Genomic DNA, 14,499 nt, shown 5'->3' with positions numbered 1-14,499 from the left:
GGGGCGGCCGCGCGGGGCCGGGGGGGGCCCGCACAGGCCCCGCCGCCGGTCGCAGCCTTGGCGCAGGGCCTGCATAATTGTTTTTATAGTACATACTGTCCATGAACTTTTTTTTTTCTCTTTTTTTTTTTGGAGAGTTTTTTTCTTATTGGGCACATGCGCTTGCCAGAAAGACACAAAGAGAGAGACAGAAAGCGAGAAATCATCCCCCAGAGGGGATGGCCACGCCACAATCCCTTCTCTTCCATTCTCCTCTTGGGATCTCGGGCACGCACACACACGTGCCCTGCATAATACAAATGCCCAGAATAGACAAATCTACAGAGACAGAAATAGATGAGTGGTGAGCTAAGGCTAACACATGAAGGAGGTGGGGGCTGGGTTGGGAAGCAATTATAAGGTGACAGCTAAAGGATACAATTTTCTTGTTGGGTGACAAAAATCTCTCTCTTTTTTTTTTTTTTTTTTTTTTTTTTGTTGGGTTTTAGTGGACCTCGGGTCCGGAGAGGATTATAGGGCACGTGTGCTAGCCAGAAAGACAGAGAGAGACAGAGAGAAAGCAAGAAATCACCCCCCAGAGCAGATGGCCATGCCGCAATCTCTTCTCCATTCTCCTCTCAGGATCTTGGGCACGCATGCACACATGCCTGGCCTGAGTTTAAGCCACCGGGTTCGGGACTTGAACCGTGGTGGACTACATGGGAGTCCAGAGACATAGCAATTAAACAAACTGCTGGTCCTGGATGATGAAAATTTTCTAAAATCCATCGTAGTAATGGTTGCACAATTATGTGACTGTACTGAACTATACATTTTAAATGAATTAAATGTTCAATATTTGAAATTTATCTCAATAAAATTATTAGGAAAAAACAGTTTCTATGCAATGAAATGATGATCAGGCTCCAGCTAAAATTTTATTCACTTCAAACAATATTTTATTCGACACACTTAGGTTTGGACAGCTCTTTCAAATAAATTGTGAAATGATTCTGCGAGCAGACAGTATTTTCAGGAGAGTAAATGTTCTCTAATTACTTATTTAAATAGTAAGGAAAGTGACCAAAGAATTACCCCTCTAAATTTAGACTGATGAATAACAAGCTTTCGCATGAGTGATTTGTGTCTTAACTAATGTTTTTGTCTTATTTTGAAACATTTCGTTATGGTCACCGTCTGGAATCTTACTGATAGTGTGACGCAAACAGGATTTCTTAAATTAAAGACAGGCAGGTTCAATAACAGAGAGATGATTTATCAGCAGAGAAGAATTTTTAACATCCTGGTTGACTTTTAACCCAGTTAACTTGCTTTCTTTTCTTTCTCATTGTTACTCTAGGGATCATGGAATTATAACCACATGTGGTTTGGACAGGAAGCTCCCCACAGTTCATTAGGGATGAAAGGGCAGGGGGCAGCAGCACCACGTGGGGGCAGGCCTGGACAACAAAGCTGGGGTCTGTTGTGGCCTTGTCTGGGTGACTGGTAACACTGGTGACTCATTTTGTTTCTCAGGCCAGCTTTCTCTGTTTGCTGCAAATTTTTCGGAGAAGATCCTGAGAAAAGAAACATCACCATATTGATTTAAAGTGTTTTACGAAACTTTCTGCAATAGAATTCTCACCTTCCTATTAATAATAGTTTAAAAGCGATACAATAATATGAAATCCCATTATCAAGTAGTTTAAATATAAAAGAATAGAAAAACATTATGAATGATTAAATATGAACTCTCTAGAAGAAGCATAGTTACATTACAAATAAATGTATTTTAGGTGCAATTTTTAAAATTGTTTGAAAAAAGCAAGATAGGGACTGATAAGAAAGTCACAAAATAATTACCCATACATCTCCTACCTTTATTAAAATTGAATTTTTATTTTTTTGGAGAGGTTTTCGTTATAGGGCGCATGCACTCGCCAGACAGACAGAGACATATAGACAGACAGCAAGAAATCACCCCCCAGGGGGGATGGCCACACTGCAGTCCCTTCTCCTCCATTCTCCTCTCGGGATCTTGGGCACGCACGCACACGTGCCCAGCGTGAGTTCTAAGCCACCAGGTCCGGGATGTGAACCGCGGTCGACTATGTGAGAGTCCAGTGACATAGCCATTACGCTAACAGCTGGTTCCCAAATTGAATTTTTTTTTCATATGACCAACTTATAGCTGATGGAAATCCTATCACAAGAAAATGTATGTGTGTGCACGTAAGTGTACATGTGTGTGCATGTGTAGATGTGTTCAAAACTTAGACCTATAGTATTTGCATTACAAGATTTTAGCCACTGCAATAGAGCAAGAGATGTAAACACTATCAAGTATTCAAATGTCTTTCAAATGGCAAGCTATTCCAAAATTTAAAAATAAAGATAACTTTAAAAATAAGAAATATAATTTGCTAATAAACCTAACATCAATGTTGGTCATTTTGAAAAGTTATTTTAAGTGATTAAGTGCTTTAAATTGTAATGTACCATTTTGTAATCTTTAAGACCAGGTCTGAAGCTATTTGTAGCATTCTGAGATACTCCTTCCACAAAAATGTCTGAGGACATTGGACCATTTTCCATGTAGTGAGAGAATCCATTTTCAGTATTGACCTGAAGTATAAAGTGAATAATTTCTGACAAAATGAACTTAAAATACTCCTTTCACTGAGGCAGCTCAAAGAAAACGGATTTAATGAGAATCAGACAACCTTGTCGCCTTCATTGCCACCCCAATTGCCTTTTTTTACTCCTAGTCAGGATTGCGGATTCGTAAGAAAAAAACATACTTCCTTAAGGTTTCATGCGCCTATTTTGTGAATTACAGCATAGCCTCTGTGACGAAGAACAAGAGTCGCAGCGTTGCACTAATCATTCTCGGCTTTGGAAACAAAAGCTCACTTTATGGGCTGGTTGTCTGGAAAAGGTTTGTGCCATTATCTACAAGCTAGAAAGGCAGGCAGGCAGTTATGACTCACTGTACATGCTATGGTTTGGATGTCCTTTTAAGATACGTTTGTTGGGACCTAGTTGTGCTATAAAGGCATTAGGCTGTTAAAAAAAAAAAAAAAAAAAAAAAAAGCTAATTTAATTGAGTGGAGTTTCAACTGACCAAATTTTAACAAGATTCAAATTGGAAAGTTTGCATCCCAACTGTCAAGCAATTCTGGCTAGCCTGGAGGCCGCAAGGTATTTAAGTTCCTGAAAAAGAAAGTGACGTGTACCGGAACCGGAACCGGAACCGGAATGTGACGTACAAAAAGGAAAGAGAGGGAATGAGGTAGGGAAACAATTTAGGTTGATTACCTTCCAAATTTTGTCTGAACACAGTTTAAAAGGCTGCCTGTGATTGACTGAAGCCTAGCTGCCATGACTGGGTAAAACCTAGCAAGGAAGTTAAAAAAATGAGGCCACGGTTTGTTTACAGAAACCAAGCAGGAGTACAGAGGCTTTTTTTTTTTTTTTTTTTTTTTTGATATTCTTTTAGCAAAGCAAAAAGTTTAATCTCTTCATGGTGTCCCATGAAGAGATGAAAGGCCCCATGGTGGGACCTTTGCCTGTGATAAGGTCATTAGGATGGGAACATTTATGGCCGAGTTTTGTTATGTTTATAAGAGGAAGAAGATCAAAACAGGCAGAACTTACTGACTTCTCCATGCTCTTGCCATGTTGTAACCTCACCAGAAGTAAAGAAGATCAAAACAGGCAGAACTTACTGCTCCCTGCTCTTGCCATGTTGTAACCTCACCAGAAGTTGTCCCCTGGACCTTAGACCTCCAGATTGTGAGCTGGATAAATCTGTATTTTCAGAAGTTACTCAGTTGCAGTTTTTTTTTTTTTGGCAGTGCAATAGCAGACTAGGACAGTATGCAAGGCCTCCTTAGTAGATTCCTAACAAGGATGTGCATTTGGCAATACTGTTGCAGCTTCTTACACTGTCTCCTTCAAAAATTCTAAATCTGTGAGCACATATATTAAGCAGAACTTTTATTTGATTAGTAGTTAAAGCATTTATTGTAAAATGCTAAATGAGGAGAGACGGGAGCTAAAATTGGTTAGACTCTACTGTTAAAAGGAAGTCTGATGTTTCATAAGAAAAAAAATGCATTTTTTTGTGTTAAATCCATATTACTTCAAAATATCTGGACCTATTATATCAGGAATCCCCTATTTATTTAGGTAAATTCAAAATAGTTGGAACAATTAATTCCAAGGGCTAAGAAACATAAATAAGTCAATTTACAGGCCAGCTGGAAGTGAGGTTAGGGCAAGAACCATGCTTACATTTAATGTGAACTAGTGTAAATTGAAGTGCTTTGAAACTTGTAGCACGTTTGCTAAAGGTAAGGTATTATTATAATAATTGAAGAATATTATGGGTTTTAACATTATTACTAATTCTGCATGTTTTAATTTTAGATGTTTGCCAGTAAAAATTATGATTAAAATACTTATTTTCACTATATGCAGCTTGTGCTAAGGATTGTGCACATTTCCTTTATCAGAGAACTTTCATTAAGTGTACAGAAAAAATTTCCCTTTCTTTCTTTTTCTCTTCCTTTTTCTTTTTGTATCTTCTTACATATTAGTACAGATGTCCAAATCAAGAAGCCCTGATTCAATGTCATTAATTAATTTTTATAGTTCATGGTCTATGGACCAGTCCTGTAAAGCCTGCTGTCTTTTTTTCAAAACTGAAATTACGAAAAACCTAATAAAAATGTTTTTTTTTTCTTTTTCTTCCCTTTTTTGTCCTTGGATAGGTCTGAAACCAAAAACATGTCTGTTCTAGTGGGGGGTGGGAGGTCCAGAATGTGATACTAAGTGCATTCCATTTGCTCTCTCTGGGGAACCCCACCCAGACCTGAGAAGTAAACAGCAGCTTCAGTTTACTGATGACAGAGATGACCCACCCGCATCTTCTGTCCTGTTTGCAGGTTGGCAAATCAGCACTAGCCATCCTCCAGCCAAATGACATCTTTTCTTCTCTCTGGGTTTCTGCCTACTAGAAGAATACTCTTGGCTGGCATGTTGCCTTACAGTCTTATATATGACAGAGAGGAGGAGAGGGGAGTGGAGGTGAGGAACAGCAGGGAGAGGAAAACAGGAGTGAAGCTATGTTCTCAAGACTGCTCTAAGAATTCTCCCTCATGAACAGCTTGATACTGCTTTCGAACTGTAGTGGTGGAGCTAACCCTTTATGTATGAATCCTAAAAGCACATGGCTTCCGTTGTGGTGGCACAGGTGACAGGGACCTGCTCTGCCAGTAAAAATGCGGAGCTGGAGCCATCTGAAAGGCTGTGGTTCAGATCTCCAGTCTACCAGAACCATGCTGGGTGTGCTTGCATGCATCCCTGTGATCCTGGCTGTCTGGAAGCCTGGGTGGGGGATCACAGTGTGAGGAGACCCTACAGCGGGTGTATGCTTTTCTCTTTGTCGTTCTTGGAAAAAATAAAACAAATGCAATTTTAAAAAGTATGATAGGCAGGGACCAGCAGTTAGCGTAATGGCTATGTCGCTGGACTCCCACGTAGTCGACCACGGTTCGAGTCCTGGACCCGGTGGCTTAAACTCACGCCGGGCGCGTGTGCGTGCGTGCCCAAGATCCCAGGAGGAGAATGGAGGAGAAGGGATTGCGGCGTGGCCATCCCCCCTGGGGGGTGATTTCCTGCTTTCTATCTCTCTGTCTGTCTCTGTCTGTCTGGCGAGCGCACGCGCCCTATAGCAAAAACCTCTCAAAAAAAAAAAAAAGTATGATAGGCAGAAGAACAACCTCCAAATATGTTCCTGTTTTAATCCCCAGAGTTGTACATATGTAGATTTATGTGGCAAAGAGGAATTAAGGTTGCTAATCAAGTGGCCTCAAACTAGAGAGACTGTCCCGGGTTGTCCTGGTAGGTCCAGTTATCATAAGGTTCTTAAAAGCAGAGGAAGAAGGCAGAAAAATAGATTTTCTTCCAGAACCTCCATAAAGGAGGCCAGACCTTCCAACACCTTGATTTTAGTCCAGTGACACACTTGCTAGGCTCCTAACCTAAAGGACTATGAGATAATAAACAAAAAAACAAAACCGAAATACAAAAAAAACCCAAAAAACTTATTGTCTTAAGGTTCCACACTTGTGTAACAGCAAATATTAAACAACTACTCAGAACCAATCCAGTGTTCTTCAGAGGGGGGGGGTAGAACATCTGTCCATCTCCCCTCATTTTTGCCCGCTTGTGTATTTTCTAATGGATGTGTCACTAGTGAGGCCAAAGAAAGGTGAGGGACTATGGGAATATTCTGTGGTTTTCTGAAAGTGCAGCCCCAAGCTGCTCTGAAACGTCTACCTTCACCCCATAAGGCCAGATGGCATTTAATGTGAAGGTCATTAGGAGACCCACACTAGACTATAGTTGGATTCATATCCACCATGTTTATAAATAATGCTGCAGAAGCAAAATATGGGGAGGTTATAATAACTTTACATCCTTGACAATAATATCTGTTAGTTACTTAAAGGTAATATACCTTGGCGGGTCTTCGTTCTCTGCCTTAAACCAGAATAGCAGAGTTGTTATGAAAATTGTACTGACAGACTTGCTTTAGAAAACTTTTGATATCACTTGTGGGAGGAGATTTCCAAGCTGACAAAGAGAGATGAAAGTGACATTTGGTGCAAAGGGCCCAGAACTTAAGTGTATGTGAAGGCTCTAGAAAGAATGGGTTACTAAGCACAGACTTAGGATTTGCTAACTTGGATGGCTGGAAATGGGCATTCTTTATGGATTTGACAGCATCACTTTTGAAGTATTTACCTAGGAAACATATGGCTTTCCCCTTCCCCAATAAATACTGTTGCAATTAGTATTGTTGATTCCATTTTCCATAGTACTTTTGAAGCTGTCATATCCTCCCTTTCTTCCCATGGTCACTGCCTTAGCTAAGGTTTTTATTGTAAATAATCTTGGATGATTTATTGCTTACAGTTTAAGGGCAACTCTGTTTGCCCTGTTATCAAGTCCTTTACCCTGTTCAAAAAGAAATATGCTTACAGATCTAGATGCTCTATTACATTAACTTAAAATTGTGCTTTCAAATTTTGAAACAGAACCGAACAGTTTTGAAAACATCAGAGTAACTTTTTTCAATGTTAAATCAGTGAAAAAAGAAGTCCACCTTTTTTTTTTTCTGACTCATTGGAGTCATGTTTTTCTTTTTTGAGATGTTTTTGCTACAGGGCACATACACTTGGCAGAGGGACAGAAAGCGAGAAATCACCGCCCAGGGTGGATGGCCATGCTGCAACCCCTTCTCCATTCTCCTCTCAGGATCTTGGGCACACATGCACACATGCCCGGTGTGAGTTTAGGCCACCAGGTTCAGGACTTGAACCACAGTCAACTACATGGGAGTTCAGCAACATAGACATTATGCTAACTGCTGGTCCCATCATTGGAGTGATTCTTGTCATTATACTTATCAAAATTGGAGTGAGCAGTGTCAGAGATTAGGAAGGCATGGTTATATCAAGTGACAGAAGACTTACAGGGGTCAGTGAGGGTGTTTTGGGAAGCGTATTAGAAAAATGTTTCAATGCATGAGTAAAAAGACTTGGAATGTAGGAATTCCCAAAGAAGCTATGGAAGAAGCCAGAAAAGTGAGATCTCTTTTATTAGGAAAGAAAGAAAGAGAAATGGTGATGCATGACAGTATCCATGGGGTCATGTTTCCAAGTGCTTTTACTGAGTCTTAATCCTCACTTTAACAAATGGTTCTGTGCAATAATAATACTTCCTGTCTGTAATTCTTTCTCAAATAGTTGCATATATTTTGTTTATCTATGCTGTATCTTTATAGATAGGAATCATTGTTCCTTACACAAATGGAAGAAACTGAGGCAGACTAGTTAAGATGCTTTCTCAAGAAGAAAAGACCTAGTTTTTAGCAGTGCTGGAATCAGGTCTGTCATCCGAGAGCTTTTGCTATTCTATGAGTCTGACTCCTAGCAATTACTAAGAGAACTGATATTATGTTTTAAATATAGGTGTTTTGAAGACATCTGAAAAATTTTGTAAATCGATGTGAAAATTGCTAATCTACTAAGAACATTTTTCTAGAAACTATCTGAAAGTTGTCAAAAAATCAATTAATGTCATCTCCACACTAGGTTGGTTTTCTGCTTTGAAAATTATAGCTGCTTCTCATGAAAACACCTTCTTCCTCACTGCTGAGTGTTTTCTCCTCAATGCCAATGCATTCTTTTATCTTAGGTGAAAGCAATTGTATCCAAGGTCAAAGAGAGTCCTTTTGAGTCTCCCATCTAAGCTCACATTTATTCTGTCCTGCAGATGTTGGCACAGCCACAGTACCAACACTCATGGGAAATCCCTAGGCCAATGCTCTCCTTTCAGCCTTTTTTCCTTACTTTTACCAAATTTTGTCTATGTATTTAGCAATGCATAGTGTCAGATAACCCATGTGTGTGATTACCTAGAATTTTCTCAAAGGTTGTCTTCCGAGGAGGGAGATTGTGTTTACTACAGTTTGTCAGTCTGTCCCATTTGACGATCATACATTCAGAGGTGTTCCTAGGTTTCTTGAAAGCCCTGACTTAACTCCTACCGGACCTAACTTTATTTTGGGAAGACCTGGAAACTAAGGAAAGGGAGAGAATGTTTTGAATATTAAAATAGTACTTACCTCTCTCAAGTACGGAGCTAAGGAATAACATAAAGGGACTTGATTTTCCAAAGAAATTATTTTCACTCACATCTCTGTAGTTCATTTGTAAACTTGCCTATCATACTTATGATTGAGTAACTCACATAGGAGACAAAGTTTTAAGATATCTGTTCTTTAATCAGGCTAAAGAAAATACCAAAGGAACAGAATTTAAGATAGGATAAGATGGTGATACATTGAAAAAAGTAAAAGGGATAAATTTAGTTATAATAATATATCAAATGTTACTCAATATATCCAAAATATTATCATTTAAACATATAACCAATATATAAAATTTAGTAACTGCGTATGATACATTTTTTTTATGATACATTTTTTAAAAAGTGGAATACTGGCACTTATTTTTGGAGTGTGCTCTATGGAAAGCACAGTAAAATGCAGACAATAGTACTAGAAGCTAAAACTTTATTCATGAACTCAAAGACCATATGAAATACCAAGACAATATCTGTGCAATCCTGTCTCATACTCTCTAATCAACAGATGCCTAAGAAGTTAAACGGATGTGGTTATAGAAACATTGATGTTTATCAAATATTTTATTTGTTTCTCTTCACTTCCTTACTCCCTTGAAGCTAGGCTAGGTCATTTGACCAGTTTTGGCTAATCAATATGTATAAAATCAAGGTGGCATTTGTAAACCAATGTACACTCTCCAGTCTCTCATCCTCTGAGTGAACCTTTTTAATTTTTAATTCATTTTTAATTGGACAGGGTACATGTACTCATCAAGAGAGATGAAGAGAGAGAGAAGGAAAGGTAGAATACACCCCACAGGGAGTGTGGTTAACTTGCTATCCCCTCTCTTCTGCTTATCCATCCTGTCAAGACTTTGGCATGTAAGCACATGCACCTGGTGTGTTTTTCAAACCACTGGGGTTGAGAATTTAGCTCCCTTAACCACTTAGATCATGGAGTCAGCCCCAAGGCTTTCTTATTCGCAATACCACATATTAGTGCAAATCATGAAGCTGTAAGATGGTGGTGCTTCTTCCAGCCTCCACTATATAAACAAGACCTACATAGAGATGTGACATAAGTAAGATAATTTATGATGTCAAGCTGGAGATTCTGAGGTTGATTGTTACCACAGAAGAACCTAGAATTGGTGTTGACTAATCCATACTTTCGAATTCTTTTTACATTCTGTAGCTCTGAGAAACTACAGTTGTTTGTTGCCTTTAGCATGTAACCATTTATTGATATAAAACAAAATATAATTCAGCTGTGGGTGAATTATAAAACCATGATCTTCTGAGGGATTATTCAATATAAAATATTGGTGGACAGACTCTATGGTGGTTTAAGTAGTGATTTGAGTTGTAGACAAACAAATGGACTTTGCATTAAGAGATCTGAGTTTTAATTCTAGTTTATCATTACTGCATCACCTTTAGCTGAGTTTCTTTACCTCTCTGAACATGTTTCTCTACTTAGAAGTAACAGATCATCTCTAAGACACCTTCACACTGTGTTTCCATGATTATTTCATTACAAATAGAATAAGCTGAAGGTGTCATTCCCCTCTCCTAGATATTGTATAGCTCTACATTCAGGAAAAAGTAATTATATTTATACCTCAAAATTCTTCTTCAATATTTTTATTCTTAATCCAAGTCAAAGAATTTGATTAGTGTCTATTTGAAGTTTTATTCTGATTTCTTGAGAAAAAACAGTATTTTCTGAAATGATACTACTTGAGCATGATCTGTAAAATTGTATTTAGAGGTGTGATAACCCTGACTAGGCTGACATTATTTGGTGAGTTCATCCCTAATCCCAGAGAAGTGAACAGAAACATGTCACCCAAGTGAACCACTGGGACACACTGGCATCTTGAAAGGATTCAGAGATTTTTTTTTCTGTTTTCTTTCTTTTCTTTCTTTCTTTTTTTTTTTTTTTTGTCTTTTATGTTCCATGTACTTACTAGAAAGAGACAGACAGAAAAAGCGAGAAATAACATAACTGCTAGTGGGGTAGAAATGCTGCAATCTCTTCTCCTCCATCCTCCTTCTGGGATTTGTGGCACACACCACACACGCACATGCACCCAGTGTGATTTTCAAGTCACTAAGTCTGGGATTCAAATTGCGGTCAGCCATGTGGTAGTCCAGTGACTTAACCACCATGCCATCTGCTGGCCAGAGAAGTTTATTTTCTTAATGTGGTATGATTGCATTTTTGTCTGGATTTGACCTCACAAACATACCTGTCACTCTTACATAAATACATGTACATAGTCTGGACAATTCCTATAGTAGACATTTTATGAAAATATATGATATGGTAATCACTACACAAAATGTGTTTCTTTCACAATGTTTTAGAAGCAATAGGGATTATTAGAAGGTAGGTTGGGGAAAGGTATTGGATGAAAATTATGAACATTAGATAACTTTCAGAAACACAAAATGAATTCATTGTCAGAGAGCACATGTAACTTGAGAATAATTCAGTCAAACTTTTGGGCTTGGAGATTTAGTATAAAGTTTCTTAACCAACCTTACACTAACTGCCTTGGAGACCGGCAGATGGTGTAATGGTTACATCACTGGACTACCATGTGGTTGACTGTGGTTTGAATCCCAGACCCAGAGGTGTAAAATTCAAGCTGGTCATGTGTGCGTGCATGCCCAAAATTCCAAGAGGAGAATGGAGGAGAAGGGATGATGGCATCGCCATCCCTCTGGGAGGTAATTTCTCGCTTTCTGTCTCTCTGTCTCTCTGGCAAGCACAGGCCCCCCTATAGCAAAAATTTCTCTTAAATAAAGAAAAGAACTAATTGGCTTGACATATTAACTATAACTCTTCAGTCTGTCTGTAAATCATACTCATCAGATTGATATCCATCATGTACTAGAGCCTTATGGCTACCAGGCTACTCTGGATAGCCCATATTCTTCTGCTACTTCCAGTTGATTTTAATGTTTACTGAAAGTCAGTTGTGTTTGTTACCAGATCTATTAGTGCCAGGTGTGAAATTTACAACATCTATTTAGATATAGAGGAATGAAATGCAAGTTTAAAGAGTTCTTGTTTCTATGCCACCTGGATTGCATATTTTGAAATACTCAGTGTTCTAGTCTGTTCTGTTGCTAATAAAAGAAAATACCTACAATTGAGTGATTTATAAAAATAGTGATTTATTCAGCTTACAGTTTGGAGATCTAAAGTCCAGTGGTTTCATTGAGGATCTTCAGGGTCCCAAGGCATCACATCACAAGAGCAAGACCACAGCAGAGTGGCTATAGCCATCTATGTGTCTCATCCCCTCTCCTTACAAGCCCATCAGGAGTCAATCATAGACCCATCCTCATGACCTTAATCCTACTCTTCCCCCAAAGGCCTCATCATTCAACATCATGATTGGATCAAATTCTTACCCTTTTAATACAATTACAATGGCTCAACCTGAATTTTGGGGAGATATATTTGAACTGTAGCACTCAGTAAAAGTCAGTTATTTAAAATAGTTTTTGACTTATTAGGTGTAGATAAAACCACTATAAAAGATGGATAATTTTCTTACTCAGGTAGCCTCATGAATGTCTTTAATATTTTTGCTCCACACTAAAGAAAGATAAACTTGAAACTGAGGATGAGGCATTACAAAATTTGTTTAATAAAGATGATATAGAACTCTGATCATCTGATATACCCTTAATGAAAAGGGCTTAACTTCTCAAAAGATGAATGTGTTAATATAAAAGATAAGATATATTGGCAAATGCCTATATGTTCATATTTTTGAGTTAAAATGTTTAAGATGCATGAATTACTTTCAGAACTCCTAATTATAAACAGGTATTTTGATTAACTGAACAACTACTCGTTCCAGTTATGTTAGATAAGAGATCTGTGCACCTAGATTCAAATACATTGTCCTTAAATAAGTAACTCCGAAATTTACAAACCTTCTTCATTGGGCTTGTAAAGTTGATTAAAGTGGTTGGGAAGAGATTAGGGATTTCAGGAGATGAGAAACTAATATAGTTTCTCATAGCTGCTGCAACATAAAGAGAATGATTGTTTTCAGAATTTAATAAACTGGGGAAAGAAGAGAAGTTCAATAAAAATGACTATAGTAAATGTAGAGACTTCTGTCACAAGTCAGAAATGAAGAGATGTAGGGAAGAACAAAATGATCTTGAGACAAAAGGCAAATGCCTACAAAAAAGAGAGAGAGGATTAAAAGGGGAGACAGAGATAGAGGGAACAGGAAGGGAAGAGAGAGAACAAGAAGATATCAGAAAGAGAGAGAAAGGGCAAGAAAATACAGATTCAGGTATTCTTAAGGGCCTTACTTTGTCCCCAACTTTTCTGTTTTTGTTCTTTTTTATGTTAGAAATTCATCTGCATTCAAGACATTATGAGCTATTGACCTTTCAGTTAAATCACTGCTCACATTTTTAAAATGGAGTTCTGAATGTCCAAATTATAAACCATCTTACAATACAAGAAAATGAATGATTCTATGAGCCATTTCTTATACTCCCATCAACTTAAAATAGCAAAAAGGGCTATCTTTGCCACAGGTTAGGTTCTCTGAGAAAGCTGTTAAGGTGGAGATAGGCATGCAATGATTTATGTTCTCAGGGTCAGGGAGCTTGTAAGAGAAGGGGAGGGAGCAGGAGTGGATAGAGGGATAGTTGGGCTGTGGCCTACAAGGGAACCCAAGGCTTTACTCTAATTCAGTGAATGGCTCAGTGATTAGATGCAACCTGGCGAAGCGGTTATCTCTGGATGGGGGCTGTAACTCAAGGCTGAGAGTTGTCAGCCAGATAATAATGTTCAATTCTGAGCTTTAGATCCTAAATGCATTATTTCATCCTAATCAAACATGAGTGTTGTTCCATCAGCATCTCTTACAAGCTCCCTGACCCTGAGAACATAAATCATTTGTTTAAATAATAGAGTTATCCTACTTATCACAAAAATTCTAGTATGTAAAAATTCTAACATGTTCCATCAACAACACTAGTGTTTGACTGCGGATGAAATAATACATTTGCTTATTGAATTGTAATGGATAGTACTAAATGATAATAAAAATTATATAACTTCCTCATTTACCTATCACACTGATTTTGGGGAAGGATAAAGAAAAGTTAATATTTGATATAAGATTGGCAAATAGTAGGTGCTCAATAATAGGTTATATAACTGATTATCCTCAGACTTCACAAAGCTTGTGAAAACATAGAATTAAAGTACAAGTTTCTTTTGGCATAAGAAAATTTTGAAATCCATGCTTAGTTTTTTTTTCGTAATACCTATTTTCTAAAAACTTTTTTTATACCCCTGTACACAATGCATATATGCTCATACTTGGCAAAGTCATTCTGTTGGCCAGTTGAAATACTAAAATCATTTAAATTCAGACTGGCACAGTGAACCAATTAGTACCTTTGGGGTATTTCACCATGAAGAAGATTGCCTGCATATTTGATGTATTAATTTCAGATTTTTCTTTTCTGTGCTATATTTGCACCTGACAATGGGTTAATACCAGTTTGTCCTTTTGGTTGATAACTGTATTTATGTTCCATATTTTTTTGTCTTCTGTACTTATTCTGTTTCCTTTTAGAAATTCATTTCCAGAGAGTAATTCTAAATTTTTACCAGTAGTTAAATAAATGGCTCAAATATACATTTCTTTTTGTTTAAATAATAGAAATTCTAACATATACATTTTAAAACATACATAAACATTGAGAGAGTATGAAAGAGACTCCTTACCCAGCCTCAACGATTATCAACGTTTTCAAAATATATTC

The sequence above is a fragment of the Tupaia chinensis genome, unplaced genomic scaffold (genome assembly GCF_000334495.1).
Source record: "Tupaia chinensis unplaced genomic scaffold, TupChi_1.0 Scaffold000544_1, whole genome shotgun sequence".
NCBI lineage: Eukaryota > Metazoa > Chordata > Mammalia > Scandentia > Tupaiidae > Tupaia > Tupaia belangeri.
The sequence above is the reverse complement of the archived record's forward strand: the minus strand, read 5'-3'. Positions refer to the sequence as shown.